The 15,373-nt window shown below is 37.0% G+C and overlaps 1 long non-coding RNA gene across 1 annotated transcript in view; it reads left to right on the forward strand.

The window, feature by feature from the left end:
• Positions 1-5,120: 5,120 nt before the first annotated feature.
• Positions 5,121-15,373, forward strand: part of LOC309495919 — a 102,154-nt gene continuing 91,901 nt past the window's right edge. The window contains exon 1 of the long non-coding RNA XR_014204879.1: positions 5,121-5,410. This is a non-coding gene — a long non-coding RNA (uncharacterized lncRNA). The remainder of the gene's footprint in view (positions 5,411-15,373) is intronic.

Consider the following 15,373-nt stretch of genomic DNA (forward strand, 5'->3'; position numbering starts at 1 on the left):
TCATAATTTCCTGAGATAATTGATGGGTGGGTGTGGTAGGTACTGCATGTCTCACTCTGGCAAAAAATGTAGAAAATGTACCCAGAATGCCTGTGGACCTCATCACATACACTCTCTCAACTTCACAGGCACACAGGGTAGCCAACACAAGGGAATAAATTAGAGCAAGAGCAGCCTCCCAGCCCAATATGTGGAAGGATGTGTGTGTGTGTGTGTATATATGTGTGTGTAGCCCAATGAAATCCCCAGGCTGAAGAGATTTAAAATGGCTGCTAATTAAGAGAGCCATCAAAGGTAAGTTCTTGCACCTTAGTGTGACTAATGAGAGCGTTAGTCCCGTTACAAGGAGTAAACACGTTTCAGAAACAGAGACAGGGAAGCAGAGAAAAAGAAATGGGTAGGAAGGAAGGTAGAAAGGTTAAAGCTATTATGAGATCCAGTTGGTATTCCGAGCATCGCAGGGCTTTGACCTTAACCACAAGTTTGTTTTTTAGTGCTAAAGAGGTTGAAGGGTATAAGAATGGTCTTTGCTTGGTTCAAACATTTTCCCTTTCGCAGCTAAAGTATTAGTGTTGCTGTTTTTATCTCTACTACTCGTACTCTTCACTAGGTAGAGGAGGGGGTGTTTTGGAGTGGGACAGAGTTCTCATGTGTATGTGGGAGCAAATCTTAACATTTGGATGGTTTTGGAGTGAGCACCCTAATAGAGATGTACTGCAAAATTATAATGAACACTAGAGATTTATCCTTTCTCATAGAAATGTGAGGGGTTCCTGCCTACGCAACGGTCACCATTGTTATGCTAGGTTATTTAAGAAGCTTTTAGCAATGAGTGGCATTTCTAGTTGGTTTGATTAATATGAATGTATGAACAGTAAATATACAGTTAATATACAGTGTGTGTGTGTGTGTGTGTGAGAGTGGGACAATCCATGGCTCTGTGTGCATTTCACCATTTCAAATCACGGCGTTGAGGCAAAAAAAAACCAACGTAAAGCACAGTAAAATTGTGTAATGCACACATAGCCATGGGTTATCCTGCTTATATCATAGTCACTAATTTACAAGTTAAAGCAGCTATTGATGTTAGGAGCGCAAATTTTGATTGGAAGGATTAAAATGACATTAACAATTATTTTTGTCAGTTACGACCATTTTTCCCGTCGTTAAACTAGAAAAAGTGGATTCGGACACGCCCTTGCGCTGTGCGCTTTGGACCATGTGCTTAGATCGTTAAAATATGGCCCTTAATGTGTGTGTGTAATATGTGTATGCAAACACACACAACTTGGTTTCGCGATCTTTGTGGGGACTCTCCATAAACATATTGGTTTTTATACAGTAAAAACTGTATATTTTATCCCCTTACACTTACCCTAACTCCTAAACCTACCCATCACACAAAACTTTCTGCATTTTTACATAAAAATAAATAAAATAAAAATAATTTAGTATGTTTTAAACCATTTCCCTCGTGGTCCCCATAAGGTGATCCCAGGTTTTACTATCCTTGTGTAATATAAACCTGCGCACACACACACACACACACACACACACACACACACACACACACACACACACACACACACACACACACACACACACACACACACACACACACACACACACACACACACACACACACACACACACACACACACACACACACACACACACACACACACACACACACACACACACACACACAATAAACTATACATTCCAATACTTATTTTTCTCACACTTATGCATTCGGCAGAACAAAGTTTTAATGACCAATCCCACTGCGCTCTGACAATCCATCACTGTTCCACAGATCTCATTGCGCATTTAAAACTTCACTCAGTTCTTAACACCCTTTGTGTTTTAGTGATGAATGTGTAAAAGTACTGGACTGGTGTTGATTTGAATTACAATGATACTGCCTTTTTTTTTTTTTTTTTGCACCCTTCTTTATCATCCCATCTGACCATAAAATAATAACATTCACTGACCCTATATCATTCAACATCTCACATACTCTCACACACAGGCAGCACAGCTTTCATTTGATCAGGCTGTAAGTCTCTGTCAGTATAGTGACTGAACTGATAGCGGATGAGGTGAGTAAACACTGAATGCATAATAGTACAGGTATTTAGTACAATTCCAAAGCATTCAGGAGTTCAGAATGTTCTGAACAAGATGTTCACATCAGGACGAGGAAAATGACAGTATTGTATGAAAATGAGCCTCAATTATCTATGATAAAAATGAGCCTGAACGCACATTTACCTGTGTTTTTTTGCATAAGTACGGCCTGTTAAATCACGGCGCGAACTTCTGACAGTTTATTACCGACCGATACTCTTATACCACGCTAAATCTTTAATGCGACGCATCTTCTAGATGGCTTCCCAGAGCAGAAAGCAAGAGACACAGTTATCCATTCCTGAACAAAAACAAAGTGCTTTTCGCTATTCACAAATGCATTTACAAGCACTTCAGAGCAAATACAGTGAATAATTCAAGTAAGCCATTCTCGTATTGCAATATTACAGGGAGATCACTTTGTCTGGGCTTATGGGCCTTCACATAGCATATGCTGCTAAATGAACCTTTTCTACTGATGATATTAAAAGAAATCCTTTTGTAGTACTGAAGTCGTCTTTATCGTTAAATTGAATTCAATCACATTAGCTATTTTTGAATAGTATACTGAGTTACATAATATGCTGAAGTGAATGATAATCTAGCGGTTACACTATAAAAAACTACTTTGATGTAACCTAATGCATTTATGTTAATTCTGTCAAATTAATACATAGCTTAATTATAATTACATTTATGTTTTACTGGATTTTATTCAACTTGCCATGCGACTGATCACTCAACACTAGAGAATTATGCACAATATAGAGAGAATAAAAAAGGTTGTTCATGGTCACACATGCACTTTATCCATTCTTATAAAAGGCAGAATTTTCATGTACAGTACAAAGCAAAAGATTAGGAGTAATACTATAAAGAAAATATGTTTTCAGAATTAAATTACTGCCTTTTAATCACAATACATCTGAGTCGCAATTTTTCATCAAATTGTAAAAAATTGCCTCTGCCTCTGAAATAACGTTCCATTTTGGTCGACATCACCAAGGCCTGTCATTTTTTTTTTCAACCCGCATCCTGAATGACAAAAACAAGAATTGTTCAAAACTAAATTTCTTTTTACTTGAAAAACTATTACAAAAGTAAAATGAGTTGTGATCGACCATCACACTTTCAAATAGTTCCTTTATATAAAACCAGCTTATTTCAACATCATCCCATTTTTAGGCTTGTTGAAAAACTTTTTTTTCAATGTATTTTCATTAGAATTTATGTTGCTGTGGTAAATTTAATTTCTGCAAATAGTCATTATTGATTAATTAGCTCTAAATAAATTGTATAGGTTACCATCACCATTTACATTTACTGCCTGTTAAAACTAGCTATTTATGGCTGAAAAAGATCCCAATTTCTTAATTGTTTAATCTCTTTCACCGCTTCACTTAATATGTTTCACTTTTATGAACCAATAACCCTCAAGCAAAATGATGTACTTATCTACAGCATAAAAAGCAGCATTCTAATAAAAGAGTCATGTACATTCATTCTCAGCTTCCCTTCTAATTATTCTGAGCACACACACATACATACACAAACACACTCTTGCAGAAAGAATACCAAATCCATTAATAGCCAATAAACTGCAGGCCAAACCAATAAGAGGAATGTGAATTTGGCCCTGAAATCCCCTGTTGCTAGGCGACAGAGACACTACAATAGTCAGAGCACTAGTTTCTGGAATTCACACGCTGCTCCAGAACTGTTAATATACAGTATGATCTACCCACAATCAAACCGCTATGCACTAGAGCAGGGGTGGCGAACGTCAGTCCTGGAGAGCCACAGTCCTGCAGAGTTTTGCTCCAACCCGGATAAAATCAAACCGGTCTGTAGCTTTCTAGTAACCCTTCCAAAGCCACTGGAACGCAAACCTGCAAGCTTTAACCAAAAAAGCGTTGCGGCTAATGCTAACGCTAACGCTGCGGCTGTGCCGGTAACGTACACAGGAAAGGAGGCCAGAGACCGTTTTTTGTGAATGGATGTCAATGGAGAAGAGGCTTCACTACACTGAATAAACCACTTTTGTGAGGAAATAACTTATTAATGAATCGTCTGCCTGTCCGCTAATCTTCAACAATACTTTTGTTGGGAACGATATTGTAGATTTTACTATGATAAAAGGTTATTTTATAAGAGAAGGCAGAGGAGGGAATGTCGCGACAGGTAAGACTCATTTACGGTATTACCATAGTATTTAATAGAAATATTGAGTGATATTGAGTGACTCTCAGCTGATCCACGTCTACCTATAGGAATACGACGCCTATCACTGTATACATATCAAATTAGCTCTAAAGTAATATTAATAATCAATAATAACTTGTTATAATTGATTATGAATATTTGGATCAGTTAACAGAATTAACTTAATGTTGTAAATTAATATTACAATTAATTAACCTGTTTGTCCCGTGAAACACTCAGTGTTAATTGTTTATTAATTCTAAGAAATGTACATTTCCGGTGTATGGGAAATGTCTTTCTTTACAGTACTACTAAGAGCAAGTAATAAAAATCTGCATGATTAGGGACAGTATTGAATGAGCTTGAAACACGGACAGCTTTACGGGTGACGTGAACAAGATTTTATTAACTAGACTAAACGCTTAACTCTAACATACACATACATACATGCACAGTTTACCAAGGGAAAGAGAGCTGAAGCAGAATACAGGAAAGCAAGAAGTTATAGCATTGTTTGAAATTCAGCAGATCAACCGCCTTGAGCAAACCATCAGTTTAGTTCTAACACGCCCTTCTTTAAAAGGGGTAAGGATACTTAATGTATCAAATAATGAGACTATGGGCCCTATCTTACAATGCAGCGCCAAGCACGACGCAAGTGTTTTTTGCTAGTTTCAGCATGACACAGTTATAATTTTCACGTCTTGCGCCACGTTGTTTAAATAGCAAATGCATTTGCGCCCATTTGTGCGCCCATGGGCGTGCTGGAAAAACGCTTTTGAGGCAACAGAAATAGACTGCACCACTGACCAACTGAAACCTGGTCTAAAGTCAATGGCGCAATATTTTTTTTGTTATTTAATGAGTGAGTTAGTAATGTGCGCCTATAGGCGGTTCCACAATGTGCATACTTATTAAACACACAGGGATGCACAGCAGCACACAAACATGCCAAATATTTAAAATAAAAGGATTACAATGTAAAATATTATTATTGTGTACATAAAGATATGGTGGAATCCGGCTTGTCCCGTAGATGGTCTGCTTGCGCACTTTTATCTCGCGCACAAGCAGATCTGTTTGCGCTCCGGAGACGGTCTTTACATTATCAAATTGCGTCATGTAAATAGCGAATCTGCCATGGCGCGAGCGCAAATGGCATTTAAAGGGAATGGGAGATGAGACTCTGATTGGTTTAACGCATGTAAATCCCAAAACACACCCATTTCTCATTATGAGAATCGGGACAACCCTTTTAGACCATGCGCCTGGCGCGCCGACCATTTTTCCCCTTGTTAAACTAGCAAAAGTGGATTTGGACACGCCCTAAGTGAACTTGCGCAATGCGCTTTAGACCCTAAGTTTAGGCCCTAAGTTTGATACTTGCATGTCTCGGCCGTTTGAATTAAACTCTCCTGATGCAATTTGTTAAGGCTCCAGTTGATCTTTGCTGATGTTGTCTTGATGAGAAAAAGAACCAGTGGGAGTCAGAGGAACTTTAGTGAATGGAAAGACAAGGCAGCAGCCTGGCACAAGCTTGGGGGTCCTTAGAAGACTTCTAGTTCAGCATAATCTTCACATCAGGATTTCAGAAAGGAACTAAGAGAGTAAGAGACTAAAGCCGCGTTTCCACCGCAGGAACTTTCCCCAGGAACTAGGAACTTTGGGCTGGTACTCGATGTGTTTACACCGCAGGAACCAGGGTCTAAATGAAGTTCCGGGTAAATATTTCCCCCTCCGATAGTCCCTGCTCATGAGGTAGTACTTTTTCAAAGTTCAGGAACTTTCAGGGGTGGGACTTGTGCGCTGCACAAGCTGATTGGTTGTGTTCACGCCGCATTTTGGTTGGATGACACCACGCAGCATTTATTTATTTTTAACCTCCCTTTTAAAAAAATATATTGCGGTTCGTGTCGTGGCTTCATGCAGTAAGAGTTGTCTGTCTGCAAATATGGAATTTAATTAAAAAAACTGGTGGACTGGCGACGAGTTTCAGGCTTTATTAAGGGTATTTGTGGAAGAGGAAACTTTCTGCGCGTTCGTCCCAGCCATCTCACGGTCAATGTCCGCAATAGCTGATAACATACAAATGTTATATCTAACGTTAGCATTACGAGCTTACTGAACACGCTTTATCAGTGCTCGTCTCTTTTCTGCCACAGCTTTTATTATTAAGTCATTATGTTTACACATTGTCATCTATTGCAAGGCACTCCAAACCAAGTTACAAATTTACTATAACAGGATTGAAATAGCGCTTTGAGGTTAGTAACAAACAACTATGATAGACGGGCTTCAGGCTTTTTTTAAGCGTATTTGCGAAAGAGGACATTTTTGCGCGTTCGTCCCAGGCATCTCACAATAACTGATAACATGCGTTGTCTAATTTTATACGCATACGAGTTTTCTGAACACGCTTTAGTATCAGTGCTCGTCTATTTTTGTTTTGTTAATTACCTCGTTAGTAAACCAATACATAACTGCAGCACAGTTTGAAACTCCTCCATACTTATTATAAATGTGGCGCTCAAAACTGATTACTGTCCGTCGCAGACTGGGAGGAGCAGTTGCGCGCAGTTTACCTTCCCGGTACTTTAGACCGCGGTGTAAACGCAGAAAGCAACCGGTCTGGGGCAAAAAAAGTCCCTGGGAAAAAAGTTCCTGGGACAAATTGTTCCGGGTAATTTCGGTGGAAACGCGGCTTAAGAGCGTGATCCTGTGATGAGTGATTTTATAGCGTGAAGATGTCACACCCTCTGAGGGTTGTGAGCCAATAAGAAGTTGTTCCCTTTGGAGGGAATTTCTTTACGACCTTTTGTTCAAGCAGGCCTTTGAACATTTAATTCAATTGGGTTGTTAACAAATATAATACTAATGCATCACAAAGTTAGCAAAATGTAATGTAAATTAACAAATGGGGGACGAAGATTGGAGTTTATATAGACTAAACATGCAACACATGATTTTGGTTAACCATAGTATGCAAGTCTGAAACATTAATCCAAAAGAGTTGAATGAATGCACAGGCCAAACACATAAAAGGAAAATCATGAGATGGGAAAGTTAGATACATATTTATAGATTTCTCAAGTGGTTATATAGAGTGGTTTCTCAAGGGGTATATTTCTCCTCCTCAGCAAAAATTAAGCGAGAGTCACAACTCTCTGCAAATTCCTTTTGGGGTCATAACAAGTCTTATCAGTCTTAATGTGTCCTGTAACAGGACACCGGGTTCTACTAGTGTGTTAGCTTCATTTGGGATGTTAGTTTTGGGGGAAGTTTCATAGGCCTCTGTTGGGAGAGTGAGATAATTACCCTCCTCTATCCCCAGCTCCTCCTCTCGTCAGTCAGGATTTGGCATTCTGATTCCCCTTGAATCAGAATAAATTCTCGAATTATGTTGTACTTTAAAATCTTGAATGAATGATATCTGCAATACATTCATGCTGGTTCTGTTCTGTTTACCCTAAGGTTGTATTGCTGCTCTCCCTGCTCTTATCCATGCTAGGCTGCATGGATGCGCATGGAGTTCTCGCCCAGAACAGAACCATACCGCCAATCCTAACTGAATGCTAATTGCCAATCGTATTTGACGATAGTGGTCCTAACAGCAATAAATATTGTGTTATAATGTTATTTCATTAAAATAAAACATGAAGTGTTCTTTCCATCGCTGGTTAGACTTGGTTATAGTAATGATTTATGACTGTTGTGTGCCTAATGGTGATGATATAATTTTTTTTTAACAAAGGAAGGTGAAAAATATATATAGGCTAATTTTAATGAATTAAATATGTATTAAATTACAATGAAGTTTTTAGTATAATATTAAATGTATTTGTATGCGCCCTGCAGTGATTAGTAAGTTGCAGCTAATAGAGATTTGCACTCTTTTTTTTCCACAGGAAAGCACATTCCACAAACAAAATATTGCAGTCCTACTGTACGTTTACTAGCAATATAACACCAAATATAGAACATTTATTCACAAGACCAACACGCAAATCCACAAGAAACTGGTTAACGTAAACTGTAGCTGACTGCCATAATACTTTGAATGGCGGCCGGTCACTGACGTCACTGCCATTACACGATGGGCTGAGGTGCACGTGATCCAAGTTAGCCATCACGCTTTCTCCAATGGTAAGAGATACAGACCCTCTTATCTCCCCAATATAAGACAATCTCTGACCCTTCAGACCTTGATTAGCTTGTTCAGGTGTGTTTGATTAAGGTTGAAGCAAAACTTTGCAGGACTGTGGTTCTCCAGGACCGACGTTCGCCACCCCTGCTCTAGTGAAAAAACTGACAAGCCTTTCTGAGTAGAAATGCTCAATATAAGGGCCACTTAATGGTAAAAGCCAAATGGTTGTAAATGAGGATCACTTTGTTAATTAATATGCTGATAAACTAGAACAAAGAGCTAGTGGGTAACATTTTATTTTGAACAGGCACATGTGAGGATACTTCTTAAAGGTGTTAAAATATAATTTTGCTATTGCAAAACAGTCTTCAATCTCCAAACATCCTCCACCCACATCTATGACCTTCATTCTCACAAAAGGCCGAGAGCATTATGTCACTTGAAAACCACTTAACACTCTTTAGATTTTTTTTTTTTTTTTTGTATAGATGTTGATTCAGAAAGCACGACATGACAATTTCAGGACTGATAAGTGGAACAAACAAACATTACAAAATAGAAAAAATGTAAAGAATTTTCTTTGCAGGGTCACTTGCTTTTCAGGACTCTGGGAAATGTTCTGCCTAATTAAGTTGACACCCTGATGCCTGTGAGTTTTCAGATAGCACATATTTCATCATGTACAGCCTTAGAAATGAATAAACTGCCAGTCGTGGCATAGTGGTTAGTGTTTGGCACAGGTTTCGTCACACTGGAGTTCGTGTGCAGGCATTCACAAAAAAGTAGACCAGTATGAATGCTGTACTCTTAGCTCGGTTTAAATCCAATCCACATAATTCTACACTTACATAAAAAAAAAAAAAAAAAAAAACGGCAGATTATATATGGGCCATCATATGAGCATTGTGGGTTCAAATCTAGCTTGCATTATTTTCCTATCTTATGTTGAACTTTCTATCAATGTCAATTAAAACCGCACAAGTGCATGAGTATTCAGTTAAAATGCGTTGATTTTTTCTTTCTGTCACTGTGGGATTTGTCCACTTTAACCTTACACACCATGAATTTGTTGCCAGTGGTTACCGGGTCATGAGTGAGTCAAAAAATTGCTACTGTAGGAAGTTGAACAGATTATTCATCACCACAGATCTTGTCTATGACTAATACAAAATACATAAATAACCAGCTGTCTCTGAGTTTTAGGCATTAAAAAAAGCCAGGGTTGGGTAATATGAAGAACTTAAAGGATTTATTTAAAGATAAATAAAGTTCTGTCATCATTTAGCCCAATCACCTTCATGTTGTTCCAAACCTGGGTTAAAAACATAAATTTCCCTATTCCCAATAATCAATCTTTTAATCTATGCAGTTTTCAGTAGATGAATGAACAAAACATTGTTGTGTCTCCCATTCATTAAATCACAATAAGCTTTTTAGCTGTTACTTTTGATATGAAGCAATTTTATTACGAAATTCAAACAATAAATAACGTTTTGATGCTCTTTAGTATGGCGCAACAATTCACTGTAGCGCCTCAGTTCAAGCAAACTTAGCGAAACGCATGTAAACCGATCATCTCTTCCTTTTTACTATTAGTTACAGTATGAAATAAACATGAATGAACATCAGAAGGTATGTTGAAAGATACAGTACAACAGTACGACGTCAATAAAACAGCTTGTAAACAAAATGTCACATTTACCTCAGAAAATCCATCCAGTGTCCATAAAGTGAATGAACAGAAAAATGAACTCTAGAGAGGACCGTTTTGCTAAATATATGCACTATTGCATAGTTTTGTATTTTTATTTAACCCGTTCTTCAATATTTATTGTATGTTTGAACAAATCCTTCATGTTTTCTGACAGCCACCATTTAAATGTTTATATATATTTTTTAAAACGGTATATTTTAACCCTGGTCTATAGTTTACAGCATTAGTTTTTTTCTTGAGAAAATGTCATGTATTGTACTGTACCTGATACATACCCCAATTAATTGAAATCTAATCGAAATCAGAATTGAATTGCAAGCTTGTGAACTGAAATCGAATCGTGAAATTTTTGTCAATATCTTACCAACAAATCTTACCAACTCCACACTTTTGAACGATAGACGATAGTGTATGTAGATAGTAGACAGAAAAGTAGCTCATTGGGGTTTGGAAATGAGCAACAATTTAGGCTTCATTTAGACTGAGTAGAGAACAGGTTCACTCTCTCACACACACAAGCTTTTCAAGTTGTCTGTGGAGCATCAATCACCCCTGCTTGCTCTATCTGTGACCGAGTCCCGTGTCCAGATTGATGTGCTGAAATGCATCAACTGTACCTCCTACTCTTCACACCTTTCCATCTCAATCTGTCTCTCCATTTCACTTCCCCCCATCCTCGTCTTCTTGTTGTGTAACTTTGCTTGCACTGCAATAATTTCATTAGGCATTTGTCTCCTTATTTTCATCCGTTTAATGAATAAAACTTTAGTTGAAGTTTAAACTGTTCCCATTTTAATAAACAATACAGTAAAACTCAAAAACACTGCATTCCACTCTACTTATTTGACTCACAAGTGCAATATTTACGAAAGTAAAAATAAATGTTCAACACCCTACAGCATGTTCTCATTACCCATAATACACTGTGCCTTCAGAAGGCTAGGAAGCCCCCACCCCTTCCATTGCTAGTCAAGCCGCCACTCAAATCAACAGCAGATCGTAGACGTGATTATGGTTCGAAGCCTAATCCATGTTTTAGCACTGCTGTTATCGCCCTCCACAGAGAGCTTCTCGTGAGATCACATCTCAACAAACAAGCTCGCATTCATTAAGCCCAATATGCAACACCGCAATAACATAAAAAAAAAAACACCAAAGAGGAACAACGATTTCTCGAACTGCCAAAAACACATCATCCCTAACAGAATCGCAATCTTCGCCTCCGCATTCTTGTTAATCCTAAAAAACAACACATAGCTTAAGATGTTAATCACAGGTTTAATCAGGCCGAGGGTGTGACGGAGGGACAGAATCAAACCGAGGTGAAATGTAGAGATGAGGGGAAGGAAAGATGAAAAAACGAAATGGTGCATATGATGGTTCTGAGGAGCATTTTTAATAGGCCAGTTTTTCTGTGCGAGAGCGCCGCTGTTTTGATACTCAGACACTCATAAATCACAGTGACCCAAAACAATGACTGATCTTCCTGAATCTCTCACGGCAGCGTTTGGCTTTCTTAACCTGTGTCTGCTGCTAACTTTGGCAAATGGAGCGAAAGGAGTGAAAGATAGAGGAAAAAGAGAAAGCAGGGCCGTCGATTTCAAGTGCGGCGAGATGCGTCTGAAATAGAAGCGTGTTATTATTCCGGAGCAACATTGAGTTTGGCTGTTTTTGTACGACCTCTCCTCCATCACTGTTCACTCCGTCACCTTCTCCAAAAAAGGCGAAAAAACACCCAGAGGAACACTGTATTCCTCAGAGGTTGGTTCTTCAAAGCTCATGAGATGTTTCATTTTAGGGCAAAGTGTGTAATTTATAAATCAAAATTCCAAAAATAATGATTGCTTTCAAACAAATTTCCTTAAACAAACAAACTTGCCCTGTCCAAAATTAATGCCATTGGTTGAGCCACTGTTTCTGTGCAAAACAAATGAAAGAATTGTTGGCATATTAAAAGTTTAGAGATTTAAAATTATGTGAACAGATCTCAGAATATTTGTTCTTGAAGTACTGGATGAAAAATGTTTGAGTTCACACTGAAAACTGCCTTTTTTCCCTTCTCATTTGTGATTTTTCACAAACGTTTTAGAAAGGGTATGTAGTGTACTATATTGCAAACCTCAACTGCTTGATTGTTACAGTATATCGTAAACATTTTTAACTATATTATCGCCCAGCAATATATTAAAAGTTGTATTTATATATATACACACACTACTTAACTGCATAAATACAGTATACTCACATGAAGTAATATATACTATATATTTCAATTGCCTGATTTTCTTAACCACAAAATGTTATTTATTTTATCGCCCAGCTCTAATCTGCTAAATGCAATTATAAGTCATGAAGATATTAAAGGGTTACTTCACCCAAAAATGAAAATTCTGTCTTTAATTACTCACTCTCCAAACCCGTAAGACTTTAGTTCATCTTTAGAACACAAATGAAAATCTTTTTGATGAAATCTGAAATTATCGATTTTTCTTTTATGCCAAAAATCATTAGGATATTAAGAAGAGATCATGTTCCATGAAGATATTTGGTAAATTTCCTACCGTAAATATATAAAACCCTTATTTTTGTGAGTGATTGCCATACAATTGTGAACATAAATGCACAACTTTAAAGGAGATTTTCTCAATGTTTCGATTTTTTTACACCCTCAGATTCCAGATGTTCAATAGTTGTATCTCGACCAAATATTGTCCTATCCTAACAAACCATACATCAATGAAAAGCTTATTTATTCAGCTTTCAGATGATGTATACATCTCAATTTTAAAAAAATGTACCCATGTGACTGTTTTTGTGGTCCAGGGTCACATATTATTAAACATCGAGATCATGATTTTCGGTAAAGATGCTTTGAAACAATGTGTATTGTGAAAAGAACTATACAAATTAATTTGACTCGACTTGACAATTGAATTTTGCTGGGTTTACAAATGACAAATGCTGAGTAAAAAAAAAAAAAAAGTGAATTTCTTTCAATGTTTGAAGAAAATGACCTCTAAAAACTATATTCGAAAAAAATAACTAAAAGTGCATATGCAAGCCAGTCAGGTTTTTGGATGCAATCTATGTAAATATTGCTCTGGCTGTGTTTATGTACAAGTTATAGATTTGCAGAGTCTATTTAAACCCAGTTCTGTGATGTTGACGTAAACTGTCTTTTGTCTTAACGTCAATCCTTTTTCCAACTGTTTCTCTTCGTTTGGTCTTTGATAAGGCTCTCTCAGCGAGTTGTCTTTAGTTTTCTCTCATCCCTCTGTTTTTGAACTTCCACATCTTTTTCTGCCTTCTTTTAAACATGAAAGCTGCCTTTCCCTTCCCACCTGCCAGTCGCTCATACATTCTGACTGAACATCCATTTTTTTCTTTTTGTTTCTTCACTGTTTTATATGCAGGTCTCTCTTCTCACCTCCTCTCTTCACCTCTACCTCATTCACCTCCTTCACTTCATTTCATTCCACATTTTCTTTTTTCTCTTTCATTCTAGCTCTATGACAGGTTTACCCATCTTAAAATTCTCTGTCCATGCACATTGTGCACTCACTCAAGCAGAGCCACAGTACAATACAAGGAGATCATACCAATATCAGTAGGGTTGATGTAGGATCAAGTATAATTAATGCAATATATATATATATATATATATATAAATATATAAATATATATATATATATATATATATTTTACAATGAAAAATTACCTGCTTGAAAGGAAAGCACAAAAGAAGATTTTTCAAGAATGTTGGTAACTAAAACGTTTTTATTTTATTTTAAATATCTTCTTTTATGTTACGGAAAAGATCAACATGAAGGAGAGTAAATTATGATAATTTTGGGGGGTGAACAATCCCTTTCATTTTCCATTCCTTGAACACCATATTTAGGTAAATTCATTAAATTTGGTATATACCAAATTTGGTAAATTCATATAAATGCACCATCTTGAACATACCAAGGTTAATACATAAAACAGAATTTATTATAGTTATTTTAGTAAAAAAAAAAAAAAAGTGTTCATTAATTTTTCGTTTATTTCATTACATCAATTGGAGCACTTTGGTTTATCTAAATAATTGAAGTAAGTTAGCTTAAGAAATCAAATATAAGACAACTGAGATGAAAGATCTGAAGATCTAACACTGAAGAACAGGAAAAAAGAAATAAAGAACAAACATACTAAAGGCCCGTTCACACCAAGAGCGATAACCATAAAGATAACTATATTAGCATCCACACCAATGCACGGTAACATTCTGCTTATTATAAGTGCGTGCTGAAGTTATGTCATCTGGTGCTTTAAGTGCTCAAGCTCTTTGAAGTCAGGTGAATTCTGATTCTAACAGTATCATTCCTCTGCTGTTATTGTTATTGTTGTGTTGTAGACTTCCCTATTCTCATATAATTAGAATGATTATTAAAGCTTGGTTAAAGTTATCATCCTTTGAGTGAATCGGCCTCAACTTTAATAAGATAAATATACAAAGATATAGGAAAATATATAAACTCAAAATTCTAAGAAAACAAGTAAAAAATGTTTTACTCATAATTGGACTTTGGACTTCAGAATTGCAGAAAAGAAGTCAGAATTGCAAGAAAAAGTTAGAATTGCAAGAAAAAAAGTCAGAATTGCGAGTTCATATCTTGCAATTCAGATTTTTTCCCCCACAATTGCGAGTTTATATCCTGCAGTTCTGACTTTATATCTTGCTATTGGTCTGCTAAATCAGATATGTACAATATATGTGTACAATAACATTATGTCCAGCAATTTATTTAAATAGTACATTGGGTTTAATTAGTCATTTAATGAGATGTAATATATTAGCCTGGATGCCAGCCGAACTTAGCCCTGCCCACAACATTTTTAGGTCGGGAAGTTCAGTCTGGACTTGATCCATTGTGGAGCTATTATGCCCAAACCAAAGCTGTTCGGACCAATCAAATTGTCAGCGCGAGTTTTATACGATGATGGACAGATGATCAACAGTAACGTAATCATCCACGTCACCAAAGAACACTAGGGTTGAATTCGTTTACAACCAAGATGACTGCCGCTGGAGAATTGAGATTTCACACTTACAAATAAGTCAGGTAGAATAAATGCATATTTGGCGTGCTGTCCGAGAAGAGGCTCTGGGCTCGGTATTCGGCCCAACCCCAAAGTAC

Source organism: Leuciscus leuciscus, assembly GCF_965113295.1.
Source record: "Leuciscus leuciscus genome assembly, chromosome: 3".
In the NCBI taxonomy this organism is placed as follows: domain Eukaryota; kingdom Metazoa; phylum Chordata; class Actinopteri; order Cypriniformes; family Leuciscidae; genus Leuciscus; species Leuciscus leuciscus.